Here is a 27117-nt window from a genome sequence, read left to right as displayed (position 1 = left end):
ACCCGCACAAAAACAATGAAATTTAAAATATCAAAATCCGAAAGAAAATAGTATTTTGGAACTAATTGTCTGTTTGCTGTATTTTTTCATTTTACAGCCCATATATTATTACTTATAGCCCATTTCTTATTACTTATAGCCCCCTCATCTTGAAAGATTTCTGGCCCAGCAGGGCGTAGAAAAGCAAGTAGGCCTACATTGGTTATTCTGCAAAAAACAAAATAGCTGGCTAGCAATTTTCAGAAAGGAAAAAACAAACTGGGCTGGTCATGTGCTAAACATATGAAATAGACGGGCCACGGGTCCCGCACAACCCAGTTGATACCCTTCTCCGTCACGAAAAAACAAAATTACTGCACGCGCTGCTGGGTCCCTATTGTCATCCTCACAATGTACAGTCATCTCCTTATTCCTCTCGGTTGTTGACCATGTTGACAACACCGGAGGGTGGCGCCGCGGCGAGCGAACCAAGGCGGAGGACGATGGTGTGGCCCCGGACGGGAACGAACAGGAGCCGGGGCAGATCACAGCCAGCCGTGGGAGGCGGGAGCAGGCGGTCCCGCCGGCGCTGGTTTGGCTTTGGCGGCTCGAGGAAGAAGAGACTAAAGAAACGCGACAGACGTTGAATGTCAATCCAACGGTCAAGGTTGGCACAATCGTTTGTTGACTAAGCGGACACCAAGTAGCACACTTTTTTATATATAGGAAGAAAACTGCAAGGAAAATGCGTTCCTCTGCCGTCCTCCTCACAGGGAACGTTCGCCACATAAGTGACTAGCACCCCTGGTTTTCAACCGAGAGGTCTTGGGTTCGAGTCCCAGGAACTTTCAATTTTGTCCTCCTTCCTTCCTCGCAAAAAAAAGGGAAAGAAAATCAAAGACTTGGGAAGGCGTACAGAACAAGCTAGTGTACTAGTAAAGAGACATTGCCGAGTTTTAGAAAAAAGAAAGACGTGCTCCTATAGCTGGTTCGAATCCAAACCTAGAATATGACTATATATGGTGCTATGCTACTCTACAAGTAATGAAATTGACATATCCAACGTTCGCTTCTCCTCTTCTCTAGTTACTCTGCCTAGCATCAGAAGCTCTGGCTGTAGCAACCATGTCGGTTGGCTGCTCGTCCACCTGCTCTTCAGCAGGCAACAACCAGATATGCGCCAAGTCGCAACCCGTACCATCACTTGTGGGTCTCGTCACACCCTCGTCGGCACGCGCACCGCAGCCGATTGCTCATCGCAACCCGCTGCCGTTGGTGTGGTGCCACTGCTGCAAATCACGCAGAGTCATCCGTCGTGTCTCAACCAAAATCCGCAACCCTGGCCGAGTCTTCTACAAATGCCCGAATCATGGGGTAATAATATGTTTAAGTGTTGTTCTGCTGCTTTCAGTTGCTGATTTTTTTAATAGTTTGGTTGATGATCTACCAATTTGATTCGTGCAGAAAAGGGAAGATTCGTGTGATTTGTATTTCTGGGAAGTTGCTGATGTGGGGGAATACAACTATGCTGATTATTTGGTTAGTCGAGGAATCCCAATACCAGCAGGTTGGGGTGTTGGACAAGTAACTGAAGGAACGACAGAAGAGGAAGATGCAGAGCAGAAGGTTAAAGATGCAGTTCCTATGATCATGGCCAAGCAACAGCTGCTGAATGGCCTTGACAGCAATGAGGAGATGGAAGAGCTTGTGAAGATAATGGGCAAAATCGATGTGCTCTGTAGGATGATTGTCTCTTTATTTGCACTGTATGTAGCACTCATCATGTATTCAGTGGCTATGACATGAGCACTTTGCTGAAACTAGTAATGAATGAAACCTATGTAGCACGCTGGGTGTAGTGTTGTGAACATCTAATGATTTCTATTAACGGAAATCAGGGGGTATCCCCTTTTTCTCATATAAATAAATAAATAGCAGAGGCCCTGTCGGGTCAGCTTTGTTCTCATTCGAAGACGTCGAGCAAATTGCAGTCCAACAGCAAACTATGTCATCAAATTCAAGTTTCACAGCCAAATATGAGTACAACTAAACAACAATGTCATCATGTTTTAGTTGTCATACAATCACAAAACACAAATCAGCATACATAACAAGTGATGTTCTCACAGCAAAGTACTAAACAACATGTTCATCAGGTTTCAGTTGTCATAGCAAACACAATTTCACATAGTAGATAAAAAAACGTCTTCTGACAGGCAAATACAACAAAAGCAATGTAATCATCAACCGCAGCAGCAACGTCAACATCTTCGCCATGTGTATTAGTCTGAATCGTAATTCCCCACGGTGTCATCTTCTTCTTCGTCCTCAACGTCCTCGAACGTTGGCTTCTTCTTGATCAACTCTTGTATGTCCACAGCACGACAGGCAATCTTTCCGCCGGCGTCATTGACGTGATGGTTCTCAAAGATATTAGGAACATCTGTGTTATCTTGTACATCAGGAGCAGTGTAAGCATCATCTTGTTGTGCAACTTCATTAAACAAATTCCTGTGCTCAAACCTTTGCAATACTCTCCAGTCATCGCTACGTGCAAATGTGTCTTCCAAGAAAAATATTTGTGTTACTTGATTTGCCAAAATAAAAGGCTCGTTGGTCTGGTACGCCGCCTTGACATTGATAGAATTGAAATAATCATCAGCTCTGGGTTTTGCGATCCTGGAAAACAGGTTATACCAACGACAGCACAACAGAACCACACACCGATGATCCTCGAAACTGGAGATATACTACAACTAAATAATGTCTGTTATGTTAGCATACATTCTAGTTGTCTCTTTGTCATACGTATCCATGCTCATGATGGCACTGTTTTGTGTCTTCCTGCCTTCGTCTCGTGCAAGGGTGTTGTAGCGCACATCTCCAACAACGCAAGATTCATAATGTCTTACCCGAGTATCAGGACCCATTGCTAGTGAGTAAAGGGCATCATCAACTGCCTTCCCATCCTCCCGCATCTTCTTAACCTATGGTTAGAAAATAGACAAGCTGATCATCTTATGTACTCAATATATTAAAAAAACTGACCGTGCACTTCAAAAGCTTACATGGTTCTTGAACCATTTCGCAAATCCTGCCTGAGGGAGTCCTGGATTAGGGGGTGTCCGGATGGCCGGACTATACCTTCGGCTGGACTCCTGGACTATGAAGATACAAGATTGAAGACTTCGTCCCGTGTCCGGAAGGGACTTTCCTTGGCGTGGAAGGCAAGCTTGGCGATACGGATATGTAGATCTCCTACCATTGTAACCGACTCTGTGTAACCCTAGCCCTCTCCGGTGACTATATAAACCGGAGAGTTTTAGTCTGTAGGACGAACAACAATCATACCATAGGCTAGCTTCTAGGGTTTAGCCTCTCTGATCTCGTGGTAGATCTACTCATGTACTACCCATATCATCAATATTAACCAAGCAGGACGTAGGGTTTTACCTCCATCAAGAGGGCCCGAACCTGGGTAAAACATCGTGTCCCCTGCCTCCTGTTACCATCCGACCTAGATGCACAGTTCGGAACCCCCTACCGAGATCCATCGGTTTTGACACTGACATTGGTGCTTTCATTGAGAGTTCCTCTGTGTCGTCACTTTTAGGCCCGATGGCTTCTCCGGTCATCAACAGCGATGCGATCCAGGGTGAGACTTTTCTCCCCGGACAGATCTTCGTATTCGGCGGCTTTGCACTGCGGGCCAATTCGCTTGGCCATCTGGAGCAGATCGAAAGCTACGCCCCTGGCCATCAGGTCAGATTTGGAAGTTTGAACTGCACGTCCAACATCCGTGGAAACTCGATCTTCGACGGATTCGGGCCACAGCCGAGCGCGCCGCACTGTCACGATGGGCATGATTTAGCTCTGCCGCTGAACAGTGCCCTGGAGGCCGCACCTGTGTCCGCTCCGACCCCTAGCTCAGAGCCGATCACACCAACCGAGGATGGGTGGTTAGACACCGCCTCGGGGGCTTCAATTTCTACAGCGATCGAGCCGAACACCAGCCCTATTCTCTGCGAAGCCCGTGACTCCAAGGAGCCGGACTCCTCTCCAGACTCCGAGCCATCCGTACCCCGACCGATCGAACCCGATTGGGCGCCGATCATGGAGTTCACCGCCGCGGACATCTTTCAGCACTTGCCCTTCGGCGATATTCTGAATTCACTAAAGTCTTTCTCTTTATGAGGAGAGCCCTGGCCGGACTATGGTCAACAAGGTTGGGATGCGGATGATGAAGAAATTCAAAGCCCACCCACCACCCACTTCGTAGCCACTATCAATAATTTAAACGACGTGCTCAACTTCGACTCCGAAGACATCAATGGTATGGACAACGATGTAGGAGATGAACACGAACCAACGCCTATAAGGCACTGGACAGCCACCTCATCTCATGATGTATACATGGTGGACACACCCAAAGGAAGCGACGACGAGGAACACAGGGATGCAATGAGGGATCGTTCACTCGAATAGCAATCAAAGCAACGACGCAAGCGCCGCTCCAAGCCCCGCCTCGACAGAGACAGCAGCCATATAGACCCAGCCTTAGAGCAGGATGAGCCGGCGGACGACGAACATGCCTTCGAGCAAGCGTCCGAATAGGGAAACTTGGATAAACAAACCGAACACCCCGTCCCCAGCGAAAACAATAGTCCAGACAACCTTACGCCGGATAATCTCATGGAGCAGAAGAACCTCCACAAATGGCTCGCCGCCACTGCGCATAGCCTGAAAAAGCAGAAGCGGAAGCTCAAAACTGCAGAAGATGCACTCAGAATCAGATGGAACAAAGTACGCAACACCGCAGACAAATATGCCGGCAGTCGCCGCACAAAAAGCTATCCAAAAGAAAGCTACTGCCTGAATTTGACGAGGAGGCCTTAGAGCCCCCGCAGTCAAAAAATAGGAAAGCCATCTGGTCGGATGGACGACCGCATGGCCAGCATGGAGCGGCAAGCGGCGCCGCACACAAGCCGGCACGCGATCCACCAAAGGATCTGCATTAAAAAGACGGCCCAGCCAGATCTATATACGGGCCAAGAAAGCAAGCTCTAGTAAGCAATGCAACACAACAAATATCCGAACATCACGACACACCCAAATACAGGGGTGCCGCACACCCCCTATGTTTCACCGATGAGGTGCTGGACCATGAATTTCCAGCGGGATTCAAGCTGTAAACATAGAGGCGTACGGTGGAACAACAGACCCTGGGGCCTGGATCGAGGATTATATCCTCCACATACACATGGCCAGAGGAGATGACCTCCACGCCATAAAATACTTACCCCTCAAGCTTAAAGGGCCAGCCTGGCATTGGCTCAAAAGCCTTCCCGAAAACACCATTGGAAGTTGGGAAGAGCTTGAGGATGCTTTCCAGGCAAATTCTCAAGGGACCTATGTCCGCCCTCCGGATGCAGACGATCTCAGTCACATAACTCAACAGCCTAGAGAGTCAGCCCGGAAATTCTGGAACATATTTCTTACTAAAAAGAATCAGATAGTCGACTATCCGGACACCGAAGCCCTAGCAGCTTTTAAGCACAACGTTCGAGACGAATGGCTCGCCATACACCTCGGCCAAGAAAAGCCAAGAATAATGGCCGCATTGACAAGCCTCATGACCCGCTTTTGCGCAGGAGAGGACAGCTGGTTGGCAAGATGCAGCACCAGCAACCCAAGTACATCCGAAATTAGGGATGGAAACGGAAAACCCCGACGCAGCAAGGACCAGCGCCGGAATAAGGGAAACAGCCCAAAGAGCATGGCGGTCAACGCCGGATTCAAAAGCTCGCGGCAGAATCAGAGAAAGCCGCCCCTCAAGGATAACAGGGACGAGCTATCCAACTTAAACAAAATCTTGGACAAGATATGTCAAATACACAGTACTCCCGGGAAGCCTGCGGACCATACCCACAGAGATTGTTGGGTTTTCAAGCAAGCTGGCAAGCTCAACACCGAACACAAGGGGCTCGACACACCAAGTGAGGACGACGACGAACCCCACAAGTAGAGCACCAGGAAACAAAAGGATTTCCCACAAGAAGTCAAAACAGTAAACTTACTTCACGTGACAAACAGAACGGCACCACCAGAGATACGCGCCATACGGCCTATCCCAAAGGAGTCTCGCCAATGGTTGTTAAAACCAATCACCTTCGACCATCATGATTACTCTAGAAGTATCCGGAACGCAGGCTGGACTGCCTTGGTATTAGATCCAATAATCGGCGGACTCCATTTTACAAATGTCCTGATGGACGGCGGCAGTGGTCTAAACCTGTTATACCAGGACACAATCTGCAACATGGGGATAGACCCAACAAAAATTCGCCATAGCAAAACCTCCTTTCAAGGGGTAACGCCAGGCCCGGATGCCCGTTGCATGGGTTCTCTCCGGCTAGAAGTTACGTTCGGCTCCCCCGACAACTTCCGTTGCGAACAGCTAACTTTCCACATCGCCACATTCTCAAGTAGCTATCAAGCACTGCTGGGACGCGAAGCTTTCGCCCGCTTTAACGCAATACCGCATTATGCATCTCTTACGCTTAAGATGCTCGGTCCACGAGGCATCATCTCATTAAAGGGAAAAATTGAGTGTTCCTCCCGTGCGGAAAACAATGCGGCTGCCTTGACAGCCCCACAATAAAGCGGCTTCACCAGCCAAAGCATCTAAACAGGTCGTCAAGACCACGAACACGGCTAGACGAGTCCGGCATAAACATACAATTGATAAAGTCTTAATGGCCGTATACCCCTGTACTAGGGGCTCCGCGCATATAAAACAAGGGACAATAAAGCTCAATTTTACCCATTTCGATTTATACTTTGTTTATTTACTATAACTCATGTTCGGCACGATCTTTCTTTAACTAAGTTCCTCTCTTTTACAGATGAACACCGTGCTACGCCCGTCCAGGATACGGCACAACGGAGACACAGGCGCAGACGTGCAGCAGGGACCCGTTCCAAGGATTCTTTTCAGATTAAGACCCTGTGTAAACCTTTTTACTGTCTCTTGTTGATACACATCCCCTGGTTTCTTGGTATAACCAAGGAGGAGGCTAGCGTTTTGGCATGTGGCCACGTCAGAGTTTTGCGCATACCTGGACACTAGGGGCTTATTACTAAGGGCGTTATCCCGCCCACCCTCATAATGACCGAATACCCTAGGGAGTGTTCGGCGTCGCGAGTTTGGCCTTATATGCATCAGCTCCGAATCATGTCTTTGGTCAAACGTTGGGTTTTCCCGGCTCCTGTGTTTTGCTGCCTTACGCTCCGCTCTATCGGCTAAGGCAGCACCAGGAGAACTACTTCGATTGTGCCCCGGTTCGGCCAGGCGAGCACCTCAGTAGAGAAAGCCGAAAACTGACTGTCATGATATAGCGTGAGACTGGTCAACCACTCGATGACATACCGGAATCTTTAGGATTCCTCCGCATTAACGAAGGGCCGTTTCCTGGCCAGGCACATACGCACCCCGAGTTCGGGCGAGCGCAGGCGCCACCAGGGGCTATATAAGTAGCCTCAACGTCAAACTCCTATGGCTAAGTGAAATTGATAAAGCATCATAGTCTGATTGCCTAGTTCGCTGCACTGTCACCTCCTTTGTAGGACCCAGACGTTGGATCAAGTGTGAAAATGCGCCTTCTCCGAACACCCCCGCATTATGTGCGTGGGGGCTGAAGCCGATGACTGCCATCTTTCAGATTATATATACATATATGTTAAACGGCTGCACAGGAGGTATCATAATACTTGCAGGCACAAGTATAAAAAGCTTCTACAATTTATCAAAATATTGTTTTACAATAATCCATGCTATTCGAATATAGTATCCTTCGAGCACTGCGTCTCTATTAAACGAGCGCCTTGCAGAACTTCCTGAAAATAGCGCTCAGCAGGTACTCGGCTTCCATCCGAGTCTGGGGATGTAACAACGGTGGCTTCCATTTCCGCCCAGTATGTCTTGACACGGGCAAGAGCCATCCGCGCACCCTCTATGCACACTGACCTCTTCATCGCATTGATATGCGGCGCCGCACCAAGGAACTGTTGCACCATGTTGAAATAACTTTTCGGCTCTGGTCTCTCTGGCCACAGATGACTCACGACATACTTCATGGCGAGTCTAGACAACCTATTTAGCTCGGCCCATTCGGCCAAACGATCGTCTAATGACAGTGGACGCTCTGGATTGTGGAACTGCGACCAGAAGAGCTTTTCCACTTCGCGATCTTCTTGATCTCGGAAGTGCTCGGCCGCATCTGCGGCACTCGCTGCTAAATCGAGATAGGTGTCCGCCGTACTCCACATCTGGTCTAACGGAGCATGTTTAGGATCACAGAACTTCCTCCGCAGCATAAAGGGCTTTCCAGCCACAATTTCTCCGGCCTGACGCACCTCCTCCTTCACAGCTCTCATCGCAGAGCGAGCATCCTTGGCATCGGCAACGGCCTTCTTCAGGTCCCTCTGTTCCGCCCGATCTTTTTTTCATGAAGCTTGCAATGGTTAGCAGCGTTCTTCAGCTTCACGGCCATCTCGGCCATTTCTTTCTTGCTTCGGCAGTGAGAAGCCTGTTCGGCTTTCAGCTCTTCAATTGCCTTTCCAGCAGCCGCATCACTTTTCCTGGCTTGCTCCTTGGCTCGGGCAAGTTCCGCCCGAAGATTCTCCATGGCAGCAGCACCATCTGCATCAAGCGCACACATTGTAAGATACTGGCATAAAGCTCCTCTTACCAAGCGCCGCCAAAGGAATTACATACCTTGTGCCTCGTCAAGCCACTTGTTGACAAGCGCGATGTCAGCATCTGCCACGTTAAGTTGCCGCTTTAGCTCGGCAAATCCATCAGCGGTGAGCCTCTTTGGCGCATCCATTTCCACTTGCAACTCATCGGCGGTGAGCCTCTTTGGCGCATCACGGTTTTCATGCTTTGCACTGAACACATGTCTTCGGTATTTTCTAGGATGTGGCTTGTCCTTGGCAAGGAAACGGCGGTGTCCAATGTAATAGATCTTGCTAAGTATTGCGTATGACAGCGGATTCCTGTCACAGCGAACACATGCATTGTAACCATGTGTCGTTCGCCCTGACATAGTGCCCAAAGCCGGATAATCATGGATGCACCAAATTATAACAGCACGCGGAAAGAAATCAGCTGGTGGGCTGCTATATAGGTCTCGAGTGAGAACACCCTTCCATAGCTATTGAAGTTCCTCCACGAGAGGATCCATGAACAAATCAAAATCCTTTCCAGGACTTTTTGGACCTGGGATGAGCAAGGCCATCATGTAGTTTGATTCTTTGGTGCAGACATTTGGAGGCATGTTGTAAGGGATAACAAGCACTGGCCACATGCTATATGTGGCGCTCTAGTGGCCAAATGGGTTAAATCCATCTGAAGCTAAGCCAAGTCTAATGTTTCTCAGGTCAGCAGCAAACTCTTTGTGTTTATCATTGAAGCTTTTCCACTCACTACCATGAGATGGATGGCTCATTACATTCTGATCTCTGTACTCCTGGTTCCTAGAATGCCACAGTACATCCTCTCTTGTTTCAGCATCATGAAACAACCTCTGCAATATTGGTGTAATTGGAAAATGTCTCGGAACATTATGAGGAATCCTCTTCACAGCATCGCCATCTTTCCATCTTGATGATTTGCATTTCGGGCATTCACTTAAGTTGGGATAATCCTTCCGGAACAGAACACAATTATTCTTACAAACATGGATCATATCATATCCAATTCCAACTTCATGAAGGAAATTCTTCATTTTACTGTAGGTGTGTGGCAGCTCAGACGCATCTGGGAAAGATTCACGGAAAGCAGCCAACATCGCATCGAATGATTTGTTGGTCATCCGCTCAGATGTCTTCACCTGAAGAAAGGTGACCATAGCTGAGAATACTGACAGCTTATTTCCTGGGGTGACAACAACGTTGCATTGTTCCAACATGCGGGCCCACCGTTTTTCTTCTGCAGGTGAAAGTTCACGGAATGCACGAGCATTTCGTAGCATTGTTTCAATGTTGTTCAAACTCACTGGCTCCACCACCACCTCCTCCTCTTCCACCTGAGCATCAGGCATATCAAGATGGTGATCTGCTGCTCCCACGTAGTCAATAACATTGACGTTCACAGCTTCACCATGATGAACCCACCTAGTATATGTGACCGACATCCCATACAAGTGTAGATGATTTTGCACAGTTGAGTAGGGTCTTGTAACTAAATTCATACAACTGCTACACGGGCAGAGCACATCTGATTTCGGACCACCGTACTCGGCTCTGATAAAGTTCATGAAGTTTTCAACCCCCTCGACATATGCAGCGGAGAATCTTCGAGCAGAAGTTATCCAAGTCCTGTCCATCTGTTAGACATACAAATTAGTTCTTCTACTAGATATTACAGGAAAAACATATATGCTTTTTTATGAAGTCCAGAAAAAAATACCTAGGTCGATGTCTAAAGCTATGGCAAAATATTTGGACGAGCAGATCTAAGTAACAAAATATATGTAAACCTAATTCAGCAAACAGATTTGAGTGCCAAATTATGGCAGGCTGTTTCAGCAGTCAATGAGGCCGAGCACACAGCCATCGAACTATCGAAAGCCATCGCAGCAACAAAGATCGAGTATAAAACGGTGTAGAGCTATTTCAGCTAATAGATTGGCTACTAGACCATGGAAATCTACGTCACAATAAATATATGGCAGGATATTTTAGCAACTAATCGGCCTTGGCATGCCATCTCAGCTAAGAAGATTGAGTGCAGAATAGGGCAGGGAAGCTTCTTAAGCAGAGCATATTGACAGTAAACTACTTCGACAAACAGTGAGATTAACAGCGTCTATCAGCTATCATTCAGCGCTACACCGACATGAACAGGGCCTCAGTCTAGAATGCACGTACCGTGGGAGAAGCTGACCGTCGTGCGTCTCCACACGAACGTCGCCAGCGGTGGCGGCGCTGACCGTCGTGCACCTCCACAAGAACGTAGCCAGAGGTGGCGGTGCGGCTAGAGGACGGCAGTCTACAAGAGCGTACTGTGGGAGCGAGAGGATCGCTGAACCCCGGCGCCGACATATCAGCGCGGCGGGGAGGGCGGCTTTGGTGGAGCGAATGGTGTGGAGGGGGACTGGGGGGAGGGGGTTTGGGGAATATTATTGGCTAGTTGGCCGAAGGGCGGTTGATTCGGATTTGGGGGGAATTTTTGGGTGTGGGGGGGAGGATTTTCGCGCGGTGGGCGGGGGAGTTTGGCGCATGGTCGGTTTCTCCAAGTGCAGTCCCACGTGTCAGTGAAGAGGCAAGCCGAAGCGCGTTCCGTTTGCGTGAGCCGTGTGCAGGACCAAATGTGTCTGGGGTGCAATGCGACCGCGACAGGAGTGCTGTGAGTGTACCACATTTTTTCCTTTTAAATTAGGTGCTTCGCCCCCTCAAAAAAAAATGTTGCTTCGCGCGATCCATCGATACTACTACTAGTAATCCGGTAATCCCGACTAAAACGGCGCGGCCAGGTCTTTTCCCGCGCGATATGCTGGGAGGTTGGCTTAGTTGGGTTTTTAGGACGAGTAATGCTACACCTACGTAATCCCAGTTACGTAATTAATGTAATGTGAAACATGTGAGCTGTTGATTGTAGATTGGGGGGAGGGGCCCACCACCATGAAAATCAGGGGAGGAGAGAGAGAGGCAATTTACGTTAACCCTTTCGTAGGTTCCCATAGATGTAGAAAGATGTGTCCGATCCTGCAATATAGGTCGTCCGATCTATATCTAACAGATAAGAAGGAAACTATGACAATTTACCCGCACTCCTCTCCACATTTGCAGATAAGACTTTCCCTCGTTCATCCTTTTCTCCCACAAGATCTTGATATTCCGTGCAACGCACGGGCATCTTGCTAGTACTCCTACAATATGTATATTATTGTGAAAGTTCATATACACCGGCCGAGATTAATGCAAACACGGCAGATTTTCATTACATTTCGAACTTTTATAGGACAAAAAAATAAAAGAAACCCGACCCTAAACCTATTCTACGGCGGCGACCGACGTCCTCCATCTGTGATCTCCATGTACGGGGGCGGGGTTCAAGACCCGTGAAGTGAAGGTGCGGTCTCCGACGAGGAAAAGTAGAACACAGGAGACGGACCGGCCAGTTGGCACACCATGCCCTGCCGCCTCCCATGCCCTACTCATCCTCGGAGGAGTCCCCGACCTTGGCGGTGCTGGACATTGGACGGTGGAAAGAAGGACGCGTGGCTAACGGTGCTCCCGCCGTCGGCCGCCAGCGTGGCCACCGCTTGTGCGATGACTTGAGCGAGGGCGGCGACCTCGAGCTCCATCCCCGAAGACAAGCTCTCCCGCAGAGCGTTCGCGCTTGTGGTCATGGCGGATGTGGTTCCAGGTAGGAGGACGATGCGCTATGGTGTGGAGGTTAGCTGGGCATTGCCGCTTTAAGTAGCGCATTCCGGTGAGGCCAAGCGTCCGGGTGTGTCATTAAGTCGCCGGAGTTGGTTCCGCAGGCACCGAGCCTCTTAATGACGACATACGAACGGACGGCATGAATGCAGGCAGCTGGCGCCGGCTGGGAACGCACCGCGCGACGGCTTGAGGGACGTGGGTTTTGGTGTGCCAGGGTAGTCAGCTGCGGTCATGGCAACGTTGGAGATGCCCTTTGCTCACATGCGATCCCCGCATGTCATTGAAAAAACAAGACGACCCGGCATGGTCTCAGGTCCAGAGGATGCAGTTGGCCGTGCTACACCACTCCACGGATGCGTCGCGGCGCCCCGTGCATCCATGACGAGCCGTGTGTTGGGGTGTGTTTGGATTGTGGCCAAAGTGCACCTTGCCAAAATTTTGGTCATGACCAAAAGATTGGTCTTTGTTTGGATGGTTGCCATTTTTTTGGCATGCCAATGAACTCTAGCCAACTCTAGTTCATTTTTCTTGCCAATGTCGGCCAAATCATGGGCAACCAATACCTCAACCAAAATTTTGGTCATGACCCAAAGATTGGTCTTTGTTTGGATGGTTTCCATTTCTTTGGCATGCCAATGAACTCTAGCCAACTCAAGTTCATTTTTCTTGCCAATGTCGGCTAAATCATGGGCAACCAATACCTCAACCAAAATTTTGGCTACCCAATGCTTTGATGGGGCAACCTCGGGCACAAACCAAACATACCGTTGGTCGTGCCACAGCACTAACGCCACCCTCGGCAAACTGAAACCGACCGTGTCTAGCGACGATATGAGCATGTCACTCACCGCGGTCGCCGTGTCCAGAGGCGGTGCTGGAGCTGTGCCCCGTTGTTAGCCCCAACGACCACATGAATGGTTGTTGGTGGCGAGGAGGTCGTGGGCCAGCTCCTCCATTGGACTAGTCTGCGCTACGTCGTCCCGACGGGTGTGCCCCACATGTCTGTTTCCCTGTTTTCCCGGCCATATTCGAGCGTCAGTGCTCCGCGTTGTGCATTAGGCCTTTCACTATGTAGGCCAAGCGAGACAACTTATTGTTTATTTGAGCCGTTCAAGTATAATCATGTGGCGTTTGCTTATTTCTCATTCCTCTCCTACCCTCTTCTCCATCGATCATGTCGCCCTCCAGTCGAGTCCATCCTCCCGCATGCCTCATTTGAACATTCCGCCGAGTATCATTCGCATGTACCCACCCTAGTCCTCTTTCAATAGATCTTCGGACCCCGAGATGAAATCGAGAGGGAACGAGTGGGGGCACGTGATACCTAAGGCGGATTCAAAATTTTGAACCGGTGAACATAGCATCCGTAAATCATATATAAAGGGTATTCAATGTTCGTTTCGTTTTTGAATGTACAATATACTCCCTCCTATCCTTTCTTGTTTACATATAAGTTTTATGTGTAGTCAAAGTATATCTACTTTGATCAAAAAGGTATCAACATTCAACAACACCCAATCAATATTGTTAGATTCGTACGTACTCCTAGATTTGTACTCGAGATGGTTTCCAATTTGACTATTGACAAGATTAATAGTACATGAGATGTATAATGTGAAAATTATATCATTGGAAACTCCTTTCACAAACGAATTTGACCGTATGCTTTGTGTAAGTTGCATGTCATATATTATTACTCTAACATTTGGTCAAAGTTAGCCTCGAAAAACGCATTAGACCCTGTATGCTTTGTGTAAGTTGCATGTCATATATTATTACTCTAACATTTGGTCAAAGTAGTATAGTGGAAGTGGATCCTCTGATGTAGGTATCCCTGCCTTACCCTCCCTTTCGGTCACTTACTGGCGGACCCCATGCTTGCTAGGCCCCGCATGTCAGTTACTCAATGGGTTCGGCCACGTCAGGGGATCCTCATCCGTAGTATACTCCCTCTATTTTTATTTAATCCGCATAAAACAGAGGGAGTGGTGGTATAATAAATGACGCGAGCGGGGGAGGGGGAGGGACGTCGGTTTGCTCTCAACTGCGGTCCCACAAGCGAGCGAAAACGCAAGACGAAGCGCGTTCCATTCGGTGAGCGACATGGAGGGTCCAGCGTGCCAGGCTGCAACGTGAACGCGACAAGAGTGATGTACAGTCAAAACCGATTGACCGGTCATCACCGGAACCACTATTCACACCAGAACCTTCACTGCTCGGCCTACGCCAGCCACTGCCCTAAAACCACACCAAAACTCCAGCCCATTCCCCCACCATTTGATCCCCTAGCCTACATCAAGCCTCCCCTAGTTCGCCAGAAAGCCATGGTGCGCCGCAAGATCACTTACTACAAGATGCTGACGCCGGAGCGCCGCGCAGAAATCGCGGCGGAGGTCGGCGCCACAGACCTTCGTTCCCAAGCTCACTTTGTGGCGGGCCAATCCCCGAGTTCTCTGGATCCAAGCTACAAGGAGGAGGAAGCCGATCCAATGTTCATGGAGGAGGTCGCGGCGCAGAAAACCCCCGATGGGTATGAGACGATGGACGTCGACTTCGTGCCGGCGTCCGAGTCCCCCATGGTGCAGGCAAACCAGCGGTTCAACATGGTGATACTAAAGGAGGACCGGGAGGCAGAGGCTCAACTCAACGCGGAGCGCGCGCATGCCGCTGCCATCGAGGCTCTCCTGCAGGCGGAACTGGATGTCGTGGATGTGAACCGGGCGGCGGAGGCTTAACTTGAGGCGGAGCGCGCGGATGCCGCTGCCATTGAGGCCCTCCTGCAGGCGGAACCGAACGTCCTTGACTTGAACCGGGCGGCAGAGGCTCGACTCGATGCACAGTGCGCGGATGCCGCTCTCATCGACGCCCTCCTGCAGGCGGAACCAGACGTCCTCGACTTGAACCGGGCGGCGGAGGCTCAACTCGACGCGGAGCGCGCGGATGCCGCTGCCATCGAGGCCCTCCTGTAGGCGGAACCGGACATCCTCGACTTGAACCGGGCTGTGCTCTCGTCCGCGCAGAGCACCCGCACGCTCCGCTTGAACGAGTAGCTGGAGGCCGAGGACAACCACGGTGCGGAGACACACGTCAGCAGCGACGACTGGTTCGTGCCAGCAGCCAAAGACGACGAGGTCGTCTCTTTCCATGAGCAGTGATAGTTTTTCTTTATGTTGTTGTTTTTATGGATCTTTTGCTGTGTAAAAACATATATTTGTTATGCAAGTCGCCTGACTTGGGTCAGTCTACCATTTCAGGTGGTTGGATGAATATCCTACGTCTCCTAACCCTTCTTTCCTTCTTCCTCACCTCTTCTTCTTCCCCAACATACCACTCCACGGGTCGTACGGATACTCCCCAACATGCGGTTGAATAAACATACTCTATGAATGAAAATTTTGTGTCAGCGATAGGAGGGCTGAGTTTGGTGTGTTCACATGCGACATCACGTGTCAGTGAGGGTGCGTTCCCTTGGTTGGGTTTGTGGCGTGCAGGAGCGACTGTGTGAGGGTGCGGTGCGACCGCGGCGTGCAGGAGCGACCGAGTGAGGGTGCGGTGCGACCGTGATACGTGCGCAAGTGTACCTCCTTCTCATTTTGAAAACTTTAGGCAAGCTTGGCAAAAATGTGTGGCGATGTTTGGCAATGCAAGGCCTAGACCCAAAGAGGATAAGTATGTACGTACTAGGAGTACTAGTGTTAAAAAAGAATGGCTGGGTTTTCCTTCGCGGGATTTAATCGATACAAATCCTTGTTTCACGTGTCAATTAATGCGTATTTTTTCTCCAAATACCAAAGAGCTAAGCATCTCACTCCTCATCGCTTGATTAATGCAGCGCCATGCAAATCAACCTTCTCACTTCCGCATGCATGTAGGGGATATTAATGTGCTTGGTTTCTAACCCCATCAATTTTTCCTTGATTAGTGTTAGTGGCCCTTTGCAAATTGTAATTTTGATATACTGGCCTTGTGTACAAAAAAAATGGAGGTAGTAACTATATTTGACTTCCTTCCCCATTGCGGTGACGTCGACGATATTTTTTGGTGGTTTGGCGAAGTGCGTTCGACGGAGAACACCATTGAGGGAGACCACGGTAAGTCGTTCGCAAGTGCCGCCTGCAAGCCGAGACAACCGCCTTATTTGCATCCAGGAAGTCCTTTACTAGTACTACTAGGAGTAACTAATGCGGTGAGATGGCTTCTCGAAGAAGACGATGGAGAAGCGGAGTCAGCGAAGAGTGAAATGATGGTTGCTTCGTCCGTGCTTTTGTGATTTGACGCCTCACTGCTTTGTGATTTGTGATAGAAGGGACAGGGGAGTAGACTCTGTGCTCTATACTGTACTACATGCGTCCAAGCATGGGAGAAAGAGGAGAGACGTTGCATTTTTCTATTCCTTCAATCAATCAATCTGGGAGCTTCGGTTCCATCTTTTTGGCTTTGGCAACACCGTCCACAATGGTTCCCACGATGCCAAAAGCTATTTTCACATTTGGCTACACATTGTGGATGCCCTTAACCGTACCACTTGGTTTTGCTCCTGTGTGCTATCTATACAAATCTCAATTATATTGATCTAAAAAATTATAGAATCGAGATGAGTAAAAAGGAGGTGATTTTGCCGTGCGGATGGCGGGGGAGGTTTCTTATTTGAGCAATGCTACATCCACGTAATGGTTTACGTAAAGTTACGAACTGATGTGATGTGGGACTATTTGATTGGATTAAAGGAGAGGATTAGGCCCACCCCACCTGAAAATTAGGGGGCATATATAGATTAGATGGAAAGTATACGTAGCAGCTACGTAGCCCTTTGTAAGTCTAGGATTAGGCTTCTTATTTTCGGAGGACGTTGTCCTGGTGGTTTGCTAACATGCGGTCCCACGTGTCAGTGCTTTACCAAGTCGATCCGCGTCCCGCATGAGGCAGAACAATGGCAGACGCAACACGTGGTTAAGTTGAAGAAGATGAGGGAGAAGCGGATTCAGCAACGAGTGAAATGATGGTTTCTTCGTCCCTCCAACTTAACTGCGGGAAAGGTGCAGCTTTGTGATTTGACGCCTCATTGCTCATTACTATGCCGGCGCCATGACTGGGGTGCTTCACCCCGGCTGCTCTGCACTGTATTCCGGTATGGCACGTGGACCCGGTAGCTTGATGTCCCACATGTCGGCGAAAGGGACTAGACGATTTATGAAAGTGAGCGCTCCACTCTTACGACGGAGGAGTAGACGACATGACGGCCCAGTGAATTGTCACTTGTACTGTATAGTACTATAGTTTTGTTGTTTCGCACGATCCATCGATACAAACCCGATTAAACAGGAAAGGCCGGGATTTTTCCCGCGCGGTAGATGATACTGGCCATACATTTCAAAGGCAATTTTAATGTATGCAAACTGAATAATTATAAGTAACAATATGATATCTAGTAAAACTAAAAACACATATGATTTATTGTGTTAGAGTGTAGTAGTAGTGTTGTATTGCATAGTTGTTAGATGTAACATGCGAGAACGTGTAGAGATGTAGTTTTGGAGGGCCTACAGAGAGAAAGGGGTAATACGGTCACCAAACTTCAGAATAAGCTGATTACGGTCACTATATACGTTTTGCGGTGATTATACGGTCACTTGCTCATAGCTCAGCATCGGATTGCACTCTGTTGACCGGCCAAATAGTCTGCGTGGCGCCATGTTGACTAGTTAAATTGACCATGTTCGTTGTGGGTCCCACCTGTCAGTTCGCATAGGCAAAAGGTCAGATAAACACAAATTTACGCAAGCATGACAAGGCTCCAACCCGTGCGCGGGAATCACTTGGTTGTGTATGTGTCTGTCAGGGCCTGATGTGTGCGCATGCACGTGTAGGTTGAGCACTTGAGCGTGAGAGTGTGTGTTGGTCGTGTGGTGTACTGGTGTGTGCATGCATGTGTGCGTGTGAGTGTTGCGTGCGTGTGTGTGAGTGTTGCGTGCATGCGTGGCTGCGTGTGTATGTGTGAGTGTTGCGTGCATGCGTGGGTGCATGTGTTTGTGTGAGTGTTGCGTGGATGCAGTTCGTGTGCATGCGTGCGTGTGTGTATAATCACCACACCAGCTCCTGTGTGTTAAAACAGACGGCTCAGCATACCAATACAAGGCCACCTAGTCCGCTGTGCCCACGGTCATGACTTCGAACCACCGTCCAAATATTTTTGTTGTTGTTTGTTTTCATTCTTACTAGCAAGATGCCCGTGTGTTGCATGTAACATCAAGATGCATTTGTATGACTTGTTTATCTTGTGAGAGAAAAGGATGAACGAGGGAAGGCCTTATTTGCAAATGTGGAGAGGTGTGTGGGTACCTTTTTGCAAATTTGCCATAGTTTCTTTCCTATCCGTCAGATATAAATTGGACGGCCTATATTGCAGGATGGCAGGCACACCATCATCACCAACTCTGTTTTTTATAAGAGTGTATTTTATGTATTTTATAAGAGTGTAGATGTAGAGTAGATACAAGTCGACAGGTGGGCACGATGGTAGTGAGATAATGTGATGCAACACTAGAGGTGCCACGTGGAGCGTTTAACTGGCCAACTAGTCATGTCATGAGCAAATACAGAGTTGTACGGTGAGCCCGTGACTGCATAATAACCACTAAACGTAAATGGTGACCGTAATGAGTGGATTTTGAAGTCCAATGTACGTACCGTGCTTTCGCTTCAAATAAAATGATCGCCATTGCATATATCGCGAGAGAAAGATGAAACATGCGTGAATTTTCTGGGGGCTTACTTTTAGAGGACCTGGAGATAGTTTGCATACATGAAAGGGGCGTACAGGGGGGTATGCGATGGAGAGAGAGATGCTCTTCTTTTCTCTTTATTATGACTAACTTTGTATATAGTATAAAAATATACAAATTCATAGTGCGGAATAAATATCATTGTGGGCACCATGCAATGCAAATTAGTGTTCGTACTCCTCCATATAACTTTGTAATGTTGTATATATGTAGAAACTCAAAAATAATTTTTTGGCCACACTTTATTCAAAAGGAATGTTGTATGCGAAATAAACATGAAGAGAGGGCTTTTTAGATCAATGGGGTACGGGATGTAACATGTGTGAATGTGTAGTTGATGCATTTGGCGAGGCCTAGAGAGGTATGTGTGTGTATTATGTATTCGAGAGAGGCATGGATAGAGGGGCCAACGGGGGGCGTGGGAGAGATAGCACGAGAAATGAGAGTGGTCTAGAGAGAGAGACGAATATGACGTCACGACAAGAGATTCCATTCCCTTGAGTGTGTATATGCAAGGGGGGAGGGAATAGAGGCACCAGGAAAAAATTTCTATGTGTGTGGTGTTTGTGTTGGTATGTGTGGGTGTGAGAAGATAATGAGACGTGGGGGCAGAGGGTGTGTCACCGCGTGAGGTCCGGTGGGTCGAGGTGAGGCCCTTCGTTATGTTCCGTCCTGCGCCACATTGGTCGGCCCGTGGTGCATTTAGGAAGACCCATGGATGACTAGTCGTACAAGACAAAGATAGCAGAATTGTGAAGGACTCTGTGTCCATTGACAAAGCCGGCTAGGATTTGTAACCCTAGGTGCTCGGACTAAGGTAGCCCCTTTATCTCTGATATCACTATTCATCCAACCTAACTTTAAGGGGCATCCTACAGAATGCTCTGCTAGAATCATACTCGTCGATTAGGAAGAGAGGTGTGAGACAATGCGTGAGAGACAGGCATAAAGATAATGTGCGTACATGAGACACGTAGGCAGGTCCATGTATATAGAAAGGGTCGATGAGGATTGCGCATGTGTGTGTTTGCGAGAGGAAGAGTGCTTGTGATAAAGGTTAGTGAAAACAGTTGTAAATGGTTACGAGAGGGAGGGAGGGTTATATCTAGAGCATGTGTGCGAGAAAGACACCTCGGGAGAGAGTGTGTGAGCATGTGTGAGAGACCAACGATGGAGAGTGCAACTACACGTAAAAGACTTCTCTACACATTGATTAAAGATATAAATTGTATCCAAATATTAGGATGGGATCATGATATTTGCAATTCGCGTAAGGAGCGGTCATTGATCCATCAGACATCTAGATTCTATTGAATTTGAGCATGTCTATGTTATTATTAGACACAATTGATCCACATAGTTAGTATTTTGAACTCCAGACAATGCATCGCTTTAGCAATCGAATATAAACATGAGTATAGTTCATGTTGTGTGTGTAAAGCACATTTTACATACGAAAGTTACACAATGGACATTATAAATAGCTACTACCTATGAACTAGCATACATTTGAATTCAACTTAAGGTGGTTTAAAAAATCGAATTCAACATGAAGTCCATTCAATTATTTGAATTTGATATCATGGCATTTGTAAACCATACCTAAATTATGGGGGCACCAATCTTTGCTCTGATTTTGTACATAATAGCATATGTAGTCGTGTACAAAATAGATTCAAATTTAGCTCCATTCCAAAATAATCGTAGTTATAGGATTTTCAAGTGTCAAAATTTCAAAAAGAAGCGGATAATTTAATGAGGTTTTCAAACATACAAGGTCAAATATAACGTTGTATATTTAGGTCAATCCTCATAGTTCAAGAGTACTCTAAACGTGAATGCTTGTGTTTCAAAATTTCGAACGAAGCGCCAAAAGAGCCTCTACTCACCCGAAACCACGTGATACCAATGTCTGGTAGTACAAGGAAATTATTTTTCTAATAACTCCGACCCGTGAAACCTACCGGCCCGACGTCCAAAGGTCTAAACCGGGGTAGGTTTGTAGCTTCATCTAGACGCCACGCAACCGCATCCGAAAAACATTCATACACAATGGCCGCCTAAGCACACATGCGCGCGGCCGAAATTGCTCCTGCCCATTATTTGGGACACCTGGGATTACCATCCTACCCCCGACCCGCAGTAGGTCCGAAATTTATGAGGGGGCAAAGTTTGTACTTTCCCCAAATTTCAAACAAGCGCGTCCCATCTTCTGTTCAAAAAAGCCAAAAACAAGCGCATCCCAGACCGAAACATGGTTCCCCCCACCCGTCCGATTCCCCATTCGTACTCCGTGGGCGCCAAAACTACCTCTCCACTGGCCACGAAACCCCGGCGTCCTCCGTCCGCCACCCCATCCCACCCATCAACCGCCGCCCTCCTCCATCACGCTGGAGCCAATACCCCGACGTCGTCGTCCACCGCAACCTCAACCACAACGCCCTCCACGGCTAGTAGTTGAAGCCGAGGCCGACCCGTCCGTACCCGAGCCAGTTCAACCACGCCGTCCTGCGCCTCACCACTGCCGCTCCAACTTCGCCACCCTCCACCGCACCGGAGCTGTTCCTGCTACGCCATCCTTCGCCGCCTTGGATCTGCTTCCCCTTCGCCGACATACAGCCACGGCAACACAGTCAACAATTTGGCCATGGGTTCGTCCAAGCCTGCACCCTCCAGAACATCGGTTACCCCGGTAAAAAGAATAAAATCGGCGCGACTTGTGGAGGTGACCACACCGGCAACCGAAAAAGGTACTCATCTTCCCTTATTCATGCAAATCTTACATCTCTGCTTGCACGGTATTCATCCCATAGAAGAAACTAGTTGACCGCTTCTTCTTGATACTAGATGTTCCTAGTAACTCGCGATGCACAAGGTTCCTCCTCATATACTATTTCACCTTAGCTAGAGGTCCGTCGCCCCCCTGAATTTAAATTTCTGGCCACTTGATTCCCAATTAACGGAAGCATTCCCCGGCGTAACAGGCGCTAGTATGCCTATTACCCCGGGGAAGCAGCGCCTTGGTGTTTATCTTAGGGGTGTGTGCGGCCTAGAGCTACTGGCGCCCGATCTAGAGGTCGCCCGGGATTAAAGGGATGGCCTGGGGGCGCTGCCAAGCACGGCGGTGGTGTGAGGTCGATGGGAGGGCGGGGCGGCGGAGGCAGGGGTCTGGGCCGGTGGTTGCTGGCGGTTCGAGAAAGATCGTCAACAGTGACTGGCAGGAGGTAGACGAAGGCCATCTGCCCGTTCCTTATAGATCGGAAGGTTCATTAAAAAATCGACTGACCTATTTATTTTCAGTCGACTGTTATCTTAGATATGACCACATGTGGTGGTGTGCTGGAGGAGTACCTGCATTTCCTGTGCTCATATATTACAAAATCATACAGAGTAGAATCTAATTTTGTTTGACATGCAATGTTGTAGAGCTATCATATGTCTCCTGACATTTATTTTTCAGCCACCTGCTATCTGCTACTTTTACAGTGCACTAGTTCTGCACACACTTCACCCTTACTCTCACTGTTGTGTTTTTATGCAAGGGTATTTCAGACTATCCTACCATGAGAGAAGCCAAAAATAAAAGAGAGAAGTCTCTCCAGTTTGGTGTGCGGCTAGGCAAGACACGTTTCGATGCTTTAAAGGGTGTAGTGTCAGCAGATGGAGACGAGAAACGTAGCTCTAGAGTTGATGACCTCGCTCGTAATGAACCACCATCCCAGGTGCTTGCTTTAACTTCGCGGTGTCATATGTGGTTGCATGTTCCATATGGTGTCTAGCTTGTATTCAAAAGGCCGAAGTCGGTAAGATAAGGGAAGATATTTTTTTACATGAACCATCATCCCGTGAGCACCAGAAGACAAATAGCTAGTCAGGGCACTGGCTGAGCCAGTGACAAGCCCAGCAAAGATAGGCATCACCTGGAAGCCAACTAAAAAGCTGCGATGGTGGCGAAGCAGCCCGCCTCCCACCAGGCTCTCAGGTCCTAGATGATCATGCTCACCACTCCAGCCGGATGTCTAGCTTGTATTGCTTCCAATTTGGTTAAATTGCATCTGCTTAGCTTACACATTATACCTTTGATATGACATGCCTTTCTGTTTTTGGTACATACTAGTACATCTGTGTATTAACCATGTTTCTTACATCAAACTAATGTTCTTGTGTATCCCTCATCAATCACTTATGACGAGGCAGGCAGGCAAGGGGACTACTCCTCATTTAAAGAATGCAGCGTCAGCCTCCCGACATAATTCTCAAGAAACAGAAATGCGAGATCAAGATAGTGAACATAGTTCTATAGTTGATTACAGCATTTCCCCTACACTAGCATCGCAGGTGCTTGCTCTAACTTGGTAGCCAGATATGTGGTTGTATGTTGCATATGGTGTCTAGATTGTAATTCTTCCAATTTGGTTAAACTGCATGTGCTAGTCTGCTTAGCTTATACATTACACCTGTTAGTGTGACATGCCTTCCTGTATTTAGTACATAGTATATCTGTCTATTAAGCATGTCCTTACATAAAACTATTTTTTTTGTATCCCGCATCAATCAACATGACGAGACACCTTTAGTATATGCAGTGCGATATTAGTTGCATCTTTCATATGATTTATAGCATGCGTTGTTTCTAATTTGTTGAAATTCCATTTATGATGGGACGGTTTTAACTTGGCAGAGTCATATTGGTTGCATCTTTCATGTGGTGTCTAGCTTGCATTGCTTCTTATTTGCTGGAATGGTTTCTACTTAGTTTACACCAACAGTTGTGAACATGCCATGCCGTCCTGTTTTTCGTACATATTCCATCCTGGTATCATGTGTTTGCTTTACATCAAAATAGTGATTGTCAGTATCATGCATGAATGAGTTCTGAAGAGAGAATTTTATTGCTTTTTCTTATCGGTTTTACTTGAAAATTCGAAATCAATAAAGTGGAAGGAAGTTAGCAAGGCAGTGGATAAAGGTGCTCCTTCCGAATGGAGGGCCTCTACAGTTTCTAATCCTCCACACCCCCAAGATGATTTCCAAGACAACACATGCATAGACACTCAACAAAGCTGTGTTTATGATGAGCACGTCTCCCCTAGTGCAGCATCACCGGTGCTCCCTCTAACTTGGCACTGTTATATGTGGTTGCATGTTATGTGTGATGTCTAGCTTGTATTGCTTCTAATTTTGTTGAATTCCATCTGCTTACTTTACACATTATACTTGAATAAGACACGTGTTCCTGTTTCTAGAACATACAATATCTGTCTATCACACCATGTTCTTACATCAAATTACTACTGTTGTGTAACCTGCAACAATCACTTATCATAAGACACGTTTGACTTCGGAGTGTGATATAGGTTACATCTCACATTCTTTTCTAGCTTGTATTACTAATTTGTTGAAATGGCACTCATGACGAGACAGTTTTAACTTGGTAGAGTGATATTCGTTGCATCTTTCATATGGTGTCTAGCTTTCATTGCTTCTAATTTTTTGAAATGCCTTCTCCTTAGTTTACACATCATAAGCTGTGAATATGCAATGCTGTGAATATGAAATGGCACTAATGATGAGAGACCTCTAACATGGTAGTGTGATGTTGTTTGCATCTTGCATATGATTTATTTCTTGTACTGCTTCACATTTGTTTAAACGCCATTTATGATGAGACACTATTAACTTGGCAGAGCGATATTTGTAGCATCTTTCATATGGTGTCTACCTTCCATTGCATTGCTTCTAATTTGGTGAAATGTCTTCTTCTTAGTTTACACATCATAGTTCTGGTTATCTCTTCCGTCCTGTTTTTCATACATATTACATCCTCCTATCATGTGGTTGTCTAACATCAAAGTTCAGTTCGTCTGCATCACGCATCAATTTGTTCTGAAGAACTAAATTGTTATTCGTTTTTCTTGTCAGCTTGACTTAACATGGCACAGAGAAAGAGGAAGAAACACAGAATGGCAGGGAATGAGAAGCGGATGAATCCTGCAGATTCTGCTGGTACTGATGGTGCAATAGAAGGTCAAAGTCCAGCAGAAAATTCTACAAACACGGCATCCCATGCTACACGAGTTGCAAAAAAAGACAAACAGAAACAAATAGCTGCCACCAAACAAGCAGAGACAGCTCTAGTTCTTGCAACACCTACCACAGTACTACCAGCTGCACGACATACTCGTGCGTCAACTGAGCTAGCAGCACGTTCCTAAGCTCCCTTGCCACTTGACACTACTTCCCAAGCACTCTTGACACAAGACAAGTTGGCAATATCAGATGAACCTTGTGAGCTTCAACAGCAAGAAGGTAGTTGCTGGAGTCAAGTTACAGTTGCATGCTTCTTTATATGTAGTCTCACAGTTTGATGTACACTAACACTTCCTATGTTTGTTGTTGGACTAGCACCTAGGTGCAAGAGGAAACAAACATCAGGGATAATGCTCGATAGGTTAACTAAATCTAGAGGAGGAAGAATGGAGATCTGTTTTGAGGCAGGTTTAAAAAGGCCACGTGATGCTACAGAGTCAGCCCAGTTAGTACCAGAGGCAGCGGTTGCTGTTAGGTGTCATGTACGTATCCTCCCAACATGGATTCAGTACAGGAATGACAAAGACGAAACCCAGTTCAACATCTTCCTCGACCATGGAGGCAGCGGTTGCTGTTAGGTGTCATGTACGTATCCTCCCAAGAGGAAACTAGTAATATCGTCTTGCCCTGTCCAATAGTTTCTAGGTTGCTGATAATGAGACTCCCATAATTTTCAACAGATGAGGTTCAAGTTGGATACCCAAGATGATGCAACCAGACAAGCTTGCACCCATGTTTTCAAGTCTGCTTTGCGACAGTATCGGTATAACTTGAGGAAAACTCACTTTGAAGGCAAGGCTAACAGTGAACTTGCCCAAACATCTCCAGTGGAAAATATATCTGATGAGGACTGGAGAGGCCTCGTTAAACACTGGTCCGATCCGAAGTATCAGGTACATTATATATATGTCATCAGATCACATGTTGAAGTCCTATTTACGCATGTGCCACACAAATCTATCTTCTTGTAGGTGAACTGTTCAAAGAACAAGGCCACCTGTACGAAAGTGAAATTCCAACAAACGAAAGGATCTCGTAGCTATATTGCACACTGCGAGGCTCTTGTAATTAGTTGTTGTTTCACTCTTTTGGCTGTACCATATTATCAGATCTATATTAACTTGTTCCAAATGCAGAGGAAAGCCCGCAAGGACCAAAAAGTACCTGAACCAAATGTTGTGGAAATCTTCAAGGACTGTCACACCAGCAAGAAGAAGGGCATGACTACACCAGTAAAAGCCGCTGTTGTAAGTCCTTAATCCTCATGCCTTTTAACTACTACTTACTCTGACTTGTGCCTTGAACTGCATGGTTTGCAGCCAATGTCTATTACTCTTTTCAATTTTATACACAATTGTCTTAGCGTATCATTGCACCTTACAAGGTTTAAAAGAGAGGAGTGATGTTCCTTTGATCTTGACCCGTAATCTAGTTCTGTGCTGGACTTCCCCACACAACGTTACAGTTGCATGTTTGTCTGTTCTCAGTTGTTTTGTGATATGAATGACGTCATACTATGCTTACCGTATTATAAACTTTGTCTCTTTATCCTTAGCCCTCAATACAATGTGAAGAAATACACAATACATTAGCGATGGTACATGGTCATATGTTTGGAACCTGGTTTTATTATGTACTTTGCAATAAAATACAACTAATATTTTACATGGGTTCACCAGAATAAGTTCTGTATATAGACCAAAGCTATTTTGTTTGGTTTTGCTACCTCCTTAATATCTTCTGTTCTGGTACTACTAATGTAAAACCTCAACTTTTCAGCAAGCTATGGAAAAATTGGTGGAACCGCCACCTTCTG

Source organism: Triticum urartu, chromosome 5A, assembly GCF_056163025.1.
Source record: "Triticum urartu cultivar PI428250 chromosome 5A, HENAU_Tu73, whole genome shotgun sequence".
In the NCBI taxonomy this organism is placed as follows: Eukaryota; Viridiplantae; Streptophyta; class Magnoliopsida; order Poales; family Poaceae; genus Triticum; species Triticum urartu.
Note: the sequence above shows the minus strand (reverse complement) of the source record.